Below are 9,082 nucleotides of genomic sequence, written 5' to 3'. Positions count from 1 at the left end.
TTTGTGCCCTTGTCTTTTGAATTAAGTTTTGGCATCTTTCCTCAAGACAACAGTTATCTTCACTGTTCGTTAGTACAGTGAATCTATTCCTGTTTACTGATTAGGACTAATATCAATAAAGAAATTGCTTCATTAAATACTTGAGCTGAACTTTTTCACCTTGAGCAGGAGGTATGTTTTTTTATGCAAAGTACTGACCTATTTTATTCTGTTTTCCACTGTCAGTAAGTGCAGCAGCAATCGGCCTGTCTTCAGAGGCCTTTCTCCTTTCAAATTTACAGTTAGTCCTTCCACTACACGTACGGCTTTTATGTGATTAATATGCAAAAGAATAGGTTTGGTTGCAAAAAGTATGCAAAGAGTATGAAATGTGAATATTTCTGACACAGAAGTCAGAGTTGGATCTTGAGTCTGAAAATTAAGAACTTTTGGAAACTCAGATCTGACTTTTTACTCCTGTCCTCTCTCATGCAGGAGTTACAGGGTGAGGAAAGGAAGAGGAACTCTTGTTCATGGAAGAGTCTCAATTTCATTGAAGAAGGGGCTGGGAGGACAGCTATAAACACAACTGCACAACTAAAGGAGTAATTGCACTGCCATAGAAAACCACGTGGATGGCAAAGCTATAATCTTGCAAAAGGTGGCAAGCAACTTCAAAGCTTGTATAAACAGTATGTGGATCCCTAAGGCATTATTTTTTCTCCCAGAGAAGACGAGTGTCCTGTGCCTTGAGAGACATATGTGCATTGTGCAGTGTGCAAGAACCATAATTCCACTGAAGCTATGAAGATGAATAGGGAGGTGATGAAAGAGGTAATTTGACAATCCTTTATTGGCATGCTAATTTGGGCAGAAATCATCTGCCAGTTTTTGTACAGCTGTAACAGAAGGCAAAAAATGTCTCTAGTTTTGGTATCTTGATACCAAAAATGCTCTGGTAGCCTGCATGGTTTCTGTAAACCACCTGGGAAAGCATTATCAACAGTTTAAGCATTTTATTTTTCCATATACCATAGAGTCATAGAATTATAGAATGGTTTGGGTTGAAATAGACCTCAAAGATCACCTAGTTCCAACCCCCCCTTCCATGGCCATACAACTTCCACTAAGTGTCATTCAAAAATGAGTTCCATGCCTCTATTCAAGATAACTGTAAAAATTAACATATTCTTTCAAAAAGAAAATTAATGCAGAAAGAAGGCTTTCTGACCAGGAAGGAACTGTTTCTTGGACAGCTCAAAGTGTTTGGCACTCCATGCACCACAGTACTGCAGAAGCATGGCCTATCTCATGGCTGAAGATACTGCTTAATGAAAGACTTCTATTTTATGAACATTTTTATTTATATATATCTTTCATAATTATTTCCATATTTGGTCAATTTTTTTCCTAGTCCTAACTAGCTAATTATTTTTCTAAATTATCTCCTAAGGTTCATTTTCTTGTTCAAATTCTCCTTTTCTAAAGAAAATCTTTATTCCAGTGATGCTCAGACACTAGCTTATCTGCCTCTGCCTTCTTTGGACTATGATCTGCCAGCACCAAGACATTCACTAGAATTGCACCTGATTATTGGAGAACACTTGGTTTTATTGTGATAATGCCTCTCTAATTGCCCTTATCAGGACAGAGCATAGAGAATTCCCACTCCACTTGTAACTCAAAGATCTTATTATCCTCTGCTCAGTCAAATGTAATTTTGTTTTCACTGCCTTTCTCAGGTCACATAAATGAAACAGCAAGTTCCCCTTATATTTGATGTTTTGACCACTGCTGCTTGAGGCAGACCATATGTTACAAAAATTAAACCATCGTTTTATGGTGGAGGAGCTCGTGGAGGCGCTGCTGAAGATTATAAAGGCTCCTTTGGCCTTTCAGTACTTAAAGGGGGCTTGTAAGAGAGATGAGGACAGACTTTTTAACAGGGCAGTGATAGAACACGGGATAATGCTTTTAAACTAAAGGAGGATAGATTAGGTATAAGGAAGAAATTTTTTATGATGAGGGTGGTGAAACACTGGAACATGTTGCCCAGAGAGAGCTGGTAGATGCCTCTGCTGGTTTGGGCTGAGGTAGAGCTAATTTTCTTCAGAGTGGCTAAAACAGGGCTGCGTTTTGGATTTATGCTGAATACAGTGATGATAATACAGAGATGTAGTGATAATTGTATAGGGATGTTTTTGTTATTGCTGAACAGGGCTTACACAGAGTCAAAGCCTTTTCTGCTTTTTATAGCACCATGCTGGCGAGGGGACTGAGGGTGCTTGGGAAGCTGGGAGGAGACACATTTGGGACAGCAGACCTGGACTGACCAGGTAGGTGGGGGGAAGAAGGAGGAAGAGAGCGACATTTGGAGTGATGGTGTTTGTCTTCCTAAGGAACTGTGTGATGGGGTCCTGCTCTCCTGGAAATGGCTGAACTCCTGTCTGACCATGGAAAGCACTGAATGAACTCCTTGTTTTCCTTTGCTCGTGTGTGTGTCTTTTTCTTTCCCTATTAAACTGCCTTTATCTCAACCCATGAGTTTTCTGGCTTTTACCCTTTTTACCCTGATCCAGCTGGAGGGGGAGTGAGCAAGTGACTTCATGGTCCTTGGTGTCCGGCTGGGATTGAACCACAGTAATGCCCCATTCAAGGTCAGGTTGGATGGTGCTCTGAGCAACTTGATTTAGTGGAAGTCGTCCCTGCTAGGTGCAGGGAGGTTGGACTAGATAGCCTTTAAAGGTCCCTTCCAACACAAGCATTCTGTGACTATTATTACTTTTTTTTAACTCATGTGGAGAATGGCACGCCTGGCTCCCTGCCTCAGCTACCAGGAGCCCCCAGATTCTGGGGGTGGCATTGATTATTCACAGCAGCACTTTAACCTTTTAAGTCAGTGCTCACAACATGTTCCAGCACAAAGGCAAGAGCACATGGGGAGGCCCCTTGAAAGAGAACACAAGCTGAAGCCTAAGTCTGTCGGAGCACTAAACATCTTTTGATAGAATTTATAACAGTGTTGCCAAAGAAAGATTATTTTTCACAGCAAAGTGGAAGGGACTGAGGAAGGGGGTACCTTCTGAAAAAATTTAATTTGTTTAACTTTCAAATGCTATAAAATTCAGCTTATTTCGTGTATTTTAAGCAATTTTATAATTCTGTGATTTTTAAAGGAAAGTAGAACATTTTATAGAACAAAAGGATATAGCATGGGATTACTATGAAGTAAATTAATTTACATTTTTTAGAGTTCTGTTTTACTTGTGGAGGAAAAAAATGTACTTCTTCTGCCTCTTGAGACTTAGTTCTACCCTACTGTATCAAACTGCCTCTTATATGAGGTGAAAATTGGATTCAACAGTAGTAATTGAAAACTATCATGTGAATTTGGGAAGTGTCTTGGAATATTACTTTGAAACTTTTAAATATAGGCAATTTAGGAGTCATCAAGTGCTGTTCCTTTGGATTCATGTAGCCTATGTTGCACCTTTAACAATTTTAAAGATAAAAGGTTCACTCAGCATGAATTAACTTGAAAATATGTGAAAACTAATGTGACATCAACTTTCTAAATGTCAGCAGAGTAAAAAGAGTGAATTTCTTCCCACTTCTTTGGGAAATTATGTAGGAGAGAATGAAACAGCCTAAGGAATGGTGACCCGCTGCTCTGTGTACTGAGCACTTCAGAGGCACACTGTGTGGTATCACAATCCAGAAAGAGGAACAAAACTTACATGTTTTGCAGTAAATGGAATTTGTAAAAATGTACAGCAGAGGTGGAATATGTCTTCAATCCAGATTGATCATTTATACAGCATTTCAGAACACACATTTTGAAAGCTTCTGTCATAAAATTTGAGGCCCAAAAGTAAACTTCATCCAATGTATCAGCTCTGTATTTTTCCTGACCTTTCTTTCCCCAACATTGATGCTCCCTCTTCTCTGCAAGGGCAGCACTCATACCTGGGAGCTGTTTCATGCCTTTTTTCCCTTTCACGGGTAAGGACTGGCTGTATGAACAGGGGTGTTGTTAACCAGGCAAGCATTAACACCTGTAGTCAGCCATGGTCAGCAAGGTCCTCGGACAGTGCTGATTTGTGGTTAGGAGACATGGAGTTTAGTCTGACCAATAGAAGAGTTGTAGGTCTGTTCCAGGAAAGTTAGCAACTGTACTCTGTCATCCTGCTTTAAAGGGTTAACTGTGATCTAAGGGACAGAGAAGGGATGAGAAACTACTGCCATCTCTCCATACTGATTAGTGCCCACAAACACCTTCCTAAATCAATACTTTTCTAGTGATTTAAGCCTGTAAAAGGTGTGGCTTTCAAAAGTTATGGAAGAACAGAGCAATAGCATCAAATTAAGCATATTGCTTCATAGACTCACATAGAAAGAGACTTGAATTAAAGAGGTTTTTTTCTCAAAAAATTGTGTTTTGTAAAAATTAAGTATTAAATTACTTGAGAACTTAATTTTCTAATTAACTTTGTTAGCTATTTATTTTGCAGGAAGATGCCAGAAAGGATTATCTAGAACCATATATGCCTCTGCAAATGGCACTGGTGGCGCTCCTGCTGAAATGTTTGTTGCTGCTTGTTACTGGGGCCTATAGAAATCCCAGTATTAAAGGATATTGATACAATTATTTGGAATTAGTTATTTCAAATGAAATAGAATTGATCATTTTTGGAGGGATGAAATGTTATGTACAACAGCATCAAGTTTTTCTATAGAGGGTGTTTTTCAAAGTTGTGTTTATTATTCAGAAAAATCAAAGATGTAAGATAGGATCAAAGTAGCTGTACTTCAGAATGATGCAGAAGGAGGGCAGTGGGAAGAGAATCAAGTATTCTGACCTACTTGAAGGCCCCTGAGCTCCCTTTAGATTTTGGTTGAATGCATCAACAAAACAATATCATGTCTCTAACCCAACATCTTTTGAGGCAGCTTATATCAATGTTCATAATTGCTGAGATTGTGATTTTCTGAAAATATGTATATATGTAGGGCAGTTAGAATCACAGAAACACAGGATAATTTAGGATGTCAGGAGGTCATCTCTCCAGCCTCCTGCTCAAAGCAAGTCTTTGATGTTTTGTCAGGTTGCTTTTAGGTTAGATTTCCATAAGGGAGGATCTTAACTCCAAAGGATAAAATTCTGGCCCATTAGTGCTGAATTCTTATCTATATTGATTTATGTCTTTTCTGAATAAGCATATGCATATGAAGTTGTAATGGAGGTATTTACTTTTGCACTGATCTCTTTATTGCAAGCAATATGGCTGATTAATTAATTACTGTCAGTATCAGCCAGTATTCAGGATCCAGTAAATAAATGCATGCTTACACTGTGATGTCTTGAAAATAATAGTGATGTTACTATTTGCTAACTGTGACATTTGTGGGCCTTATCTGTCTTATTATTTTATTATCTGTAAGTACAGTGTTATTTTTTGTATCTCACACAAAATAAGAAGAGAATATAGTTTTCTTCAAAAAAAAAAAAGAAAAGAGAAAAAGAAAAAAAAACCTATGTAAATTACACTAAAACCTGCAGAATTAAGAGAACTTTTCTGTAAGTTTGAACTTTCCTAGGCTGCTATGGCAAGGATACAATTCATTCATTCCACAGCTGTTTTAGAGAGTTATAAAGAAAATCATCCTTCTTTTCTTTAATTTTTCCTGTATGGAACAAGTACAAGTCATGCATTATTCTGTTTTGGCCCTGTTGACTCTACAGAAATTAGCTTTTCTGTCAGTCTTGATTAGAACTTTTCTGATGATTGAGAAAATATGATGAAATTGTTTAATGCGAGAAGAGGACAAAAAGCAAACAAATATTTTACATTGGCTGCATTTGATAAGATTGTGTTTTCTCTGTGCTAATGCACATATAATTCCCTTTCCCAGCTATTCAAAATCCAGCTATCAATATTCTCTTGATCAGACCATGATATTTTTAGTCTTTGAATCCTAGCATTGATCACATTGTTTTGTTGCTGACTGCAGGATCTTATTAAGTTCTAGTGAAAGTCATATTGACAATTTGAATTTTTCACCATCATCTCAAGTCTCTAGTCTATTGTCTTTTTCTGTAGATGGAAAAATTCCTTTTGTGCAAGGTACTGGTCTTGCTGAACCATCTGCTCTCCTTTTTCCCTGAAAAATGTACTTTTTATAGGATGTTGCAGCAGGAAAATTAGCCATAAAGAGGAGGAGATGAGAGACTCAATCCTTACTTTGCTTTTTCCACTTCTTTTTGCAAAGTGTAAATTCTTTGACAAGAGGTTTGGGTCTATGATTTGTCATATTTTAAGAACCATTCGGATTTTAATAGAATAAACAAAGAATATATTTGCTGTAGGATTCAAACAGAGCAAAACTTATTTCAATTTTATTTGATTTAAAATCTTGTTTTGTGTTAGTTGCCTTCTCAGAATAGAATATGGAAGTTCAGACAATATCATTCAGCTGTTATGGGGGCAGGAGATTTTTGTTTGTTTGTTTGTTTGTGGGGTTTTTGTTTTATCAGGAAAATTCAGCCTCTTGCTATCAAGTCAAGCATTTAGCACTTTGATATTTACAAGCAAGTAACATCTAGGCTGGAAATATTTTATATAATTTTAATAGTTTATTTTATTTTGTTCATTAAAAAATAAAATTCCTGATTTTCAGTCTTGACATTGAATGTTGCAACTGGTAATCATGCAGTTTGATCCCTGTCCTCTTTTCCTTTTTAGGAAAAAGGACAAAGTACCAAGGTACCAATAATGTGAAGACAAGGTACTAAGAAAATTATCTGATCTAATTTTTCCTAGAATAAGAGTTGCTCTTTGCTTAACCAGTTGGCCATGTTCAACAAAATTTCCAGGGAGTTGACCCTGGAATATATTCAGTCCCTTTACAAAAAAAACATGCCAATATGACATTCAGCACTACAACAACAACAACAGCAAACTGGGGCATGAACTACATAAGTCTGCTTTCAGCTGTTGAAATTGCTGCTTTTTCTTTTATTGGCAATCTTCCCAGCTCAATAATAATTAGTGAATTAGTGTGTAGAAAACATTTGTGATATACAAACTTTCTTCAGCTGTTTCCAAATCTAAAACAAATGCAATTACCAAGAGGTTTGCAACTCTTTAATTAGCTTTGCCAGAATGGCTAACTTGATTTCTGCATCCACAATCTTGACAGTCTGATATGAAACAGTGAAAGTCACTGAATACTTGAGCAGATGAACATTCAAGTCTTATCCCACAGCTAGAGCTGTTAACTTTCCATGTCAGTGTTGTCAGTGCAGTGCCATGGTTGTACTGCTGCTCCTGTTAACAGCATTTTAGCACTTGTTGTACCTCATACCTCATAGCTGCTGGGATTGAGAGCACTAATAAGCATCAGGAGCTCCGTCTCAATGCTCTCTTCTTGCCCTTTTTCCACTTCCCATATTTTGAAAACTTCCCCAAAATGTCACATAGGTCTCAGTATGCTCCTTTCCTTCGCAGATCAGAAGGTTCTTGCATCCTTCATTCCCTTTTCTGTTTTACCTGTCTCCTAGGATCCTTCCACAGCAGGCATTTTTTTTGTCCTACCCCATGCCCATATGTACCACTGCAAAAAAAACACCTTTGGAGAATCTACAGGCATAGCCTGTCCTCCTTCTGTCCACTTGACGTTATTAACATAGAAAATTCTAGATTTGAAGTCAGAGTCAAAACTATTTATTTTCAACAAAGTTTTTATGCAGTCTATGTCCCAGTTCCTCTTTTCAATTTGCCTGATGTATAAACATTGTCTCTAATTTTGAAATTTATCAGATGGGACATTGGAACACACCATTAGTACTGTTTGGTTTCAGTTTCTTGACCAAGTGAATAATGTGTTTTCTTCTGATGTTGTGCAGTATAATTCTGTGGATTGAAACACAGAAGCAGTCTTGATGGAAAAGCAACTTAATCTCATGAAAAAGTCTGGGTGGAGAAATTATAACAATGCATTATTTATCATTCAGATTTTAGTCAGATACCAAAAACATAATTCTGGTGCTATGGGTTTTTTGCTCCATTCTGTACAACTGTGACTGAGATCGTGCATCTCTAACTTATTTAGCAGCCTTGTGAGCAGGTGTGATGCTTTTACCAAAACTCATGTTTATTTGAGTGAGAGGAGTAAAAGCTGACGTGTTTCTCCTGTAAAATTTTTGTACCATTTTGTTTCTACATCTTTCCTTATGTGAAATTAAAGGCAAAATGTTTTATTGGTGTGAATATAGACCGGTGTAGGAGTTATGTATTTGATGTATTTCCATATTGTGTGTTATGCATTCCTCTATGGCATATAACAAAATGTAATGCAATCTACATGTTAAAAATATTCTATATAAGCCCTGAGGCACTTAGGGGGACATTAAATGACCTTGGTGTACATGGTATTGTATTTCTGACCAAGTGACAATGAAAAGACCGCGTATTTTATACAGTGACTCATAAGACCTACATAATTATTTTTTTGGTGTGTCCCTACTGTCTCTTTTTTTTTTTGGAGCCATGTAAGGAATTTTATGTAATGTAAGGAGCATTCATCACCAAGCACCCTCTTTTTTTCTATTCCTGTTGATTTTTGTGGTCTCATTATTAAGAATTCTCATTAAATGGGAAAAATGCATCTACCAGGAATATCAATAATGTGTCAGTCAAGGACATTTTATTCAGGACTACAAACCATGAAATTCACAATTTCTTTGTTCCTTACCATAAGATTTTAAAAAAGAAAGTCATGAGTATTTTTCACTACGTTCTTTTTATTTTTCATCTAGCACATTTTCCAATCTTCAGGAAGTAAATTTTATATTAAAGAAAAGCAGATGTTCTTAAAGAATCATGTGACTTAATATAAAATATTTACTTTTTTAAAGGCTCACCGTAAATGTACAACAGCCAGAAATATTTTTTCCCCTGTAAGAGCCTTTCTACTGTAGAAAAGGAAAAAAAGTTGACTAAAATTACAATGTCTTAGTTTACATTTAGACTGTTGTATAAACAGGTAATCACAATAAATGGTAAAGAAAACTGAGATATGAGAGTAAGAATCATTTGGTACC

The 9,082-nt window shown here is 36.8% G+C and overlaps 1 long non-coding RNA gene across 1 annotated transcript; it reads left to right on the top strand.

Moving 5' to 3' along the window:
• Window positions 1-476: 476 nt before the first annotated feature.
• Window positions 477-2,516, top strand: LOC135411926 (uncharacterized). Its single transcript, XR_010429390.1, has 2 exons — window positions 477-671; window positions 2,236-2,516. It is a non-coding gene; the product is annotated as an uncharacterized LOC135411926 (long non-coding RNA).
• Window positions 2,517-9,082: the final 6,566 nt, after the last annotated feature.

This window comes from Pseudopipra pipra, chromosome 3, assembly GCF_036250125.1.
Source record: "Pseudopipra pipra isolate bDixPip1 chromosome 3, bDixPip1.hap1, whole genome shotgun sequence".
Taxonomy (NCBI): Eukaryota; Metazoa; Chordata; class Aves; order Passeriformes; family Pipridae; genus Pseudopipra; species Pseudopipra pipra.
The sequence above is the reverse complement of the archived record's forward strand: the minus strand, read 5'-3'. Positions and strand labels throughout refer to the sequence as shown.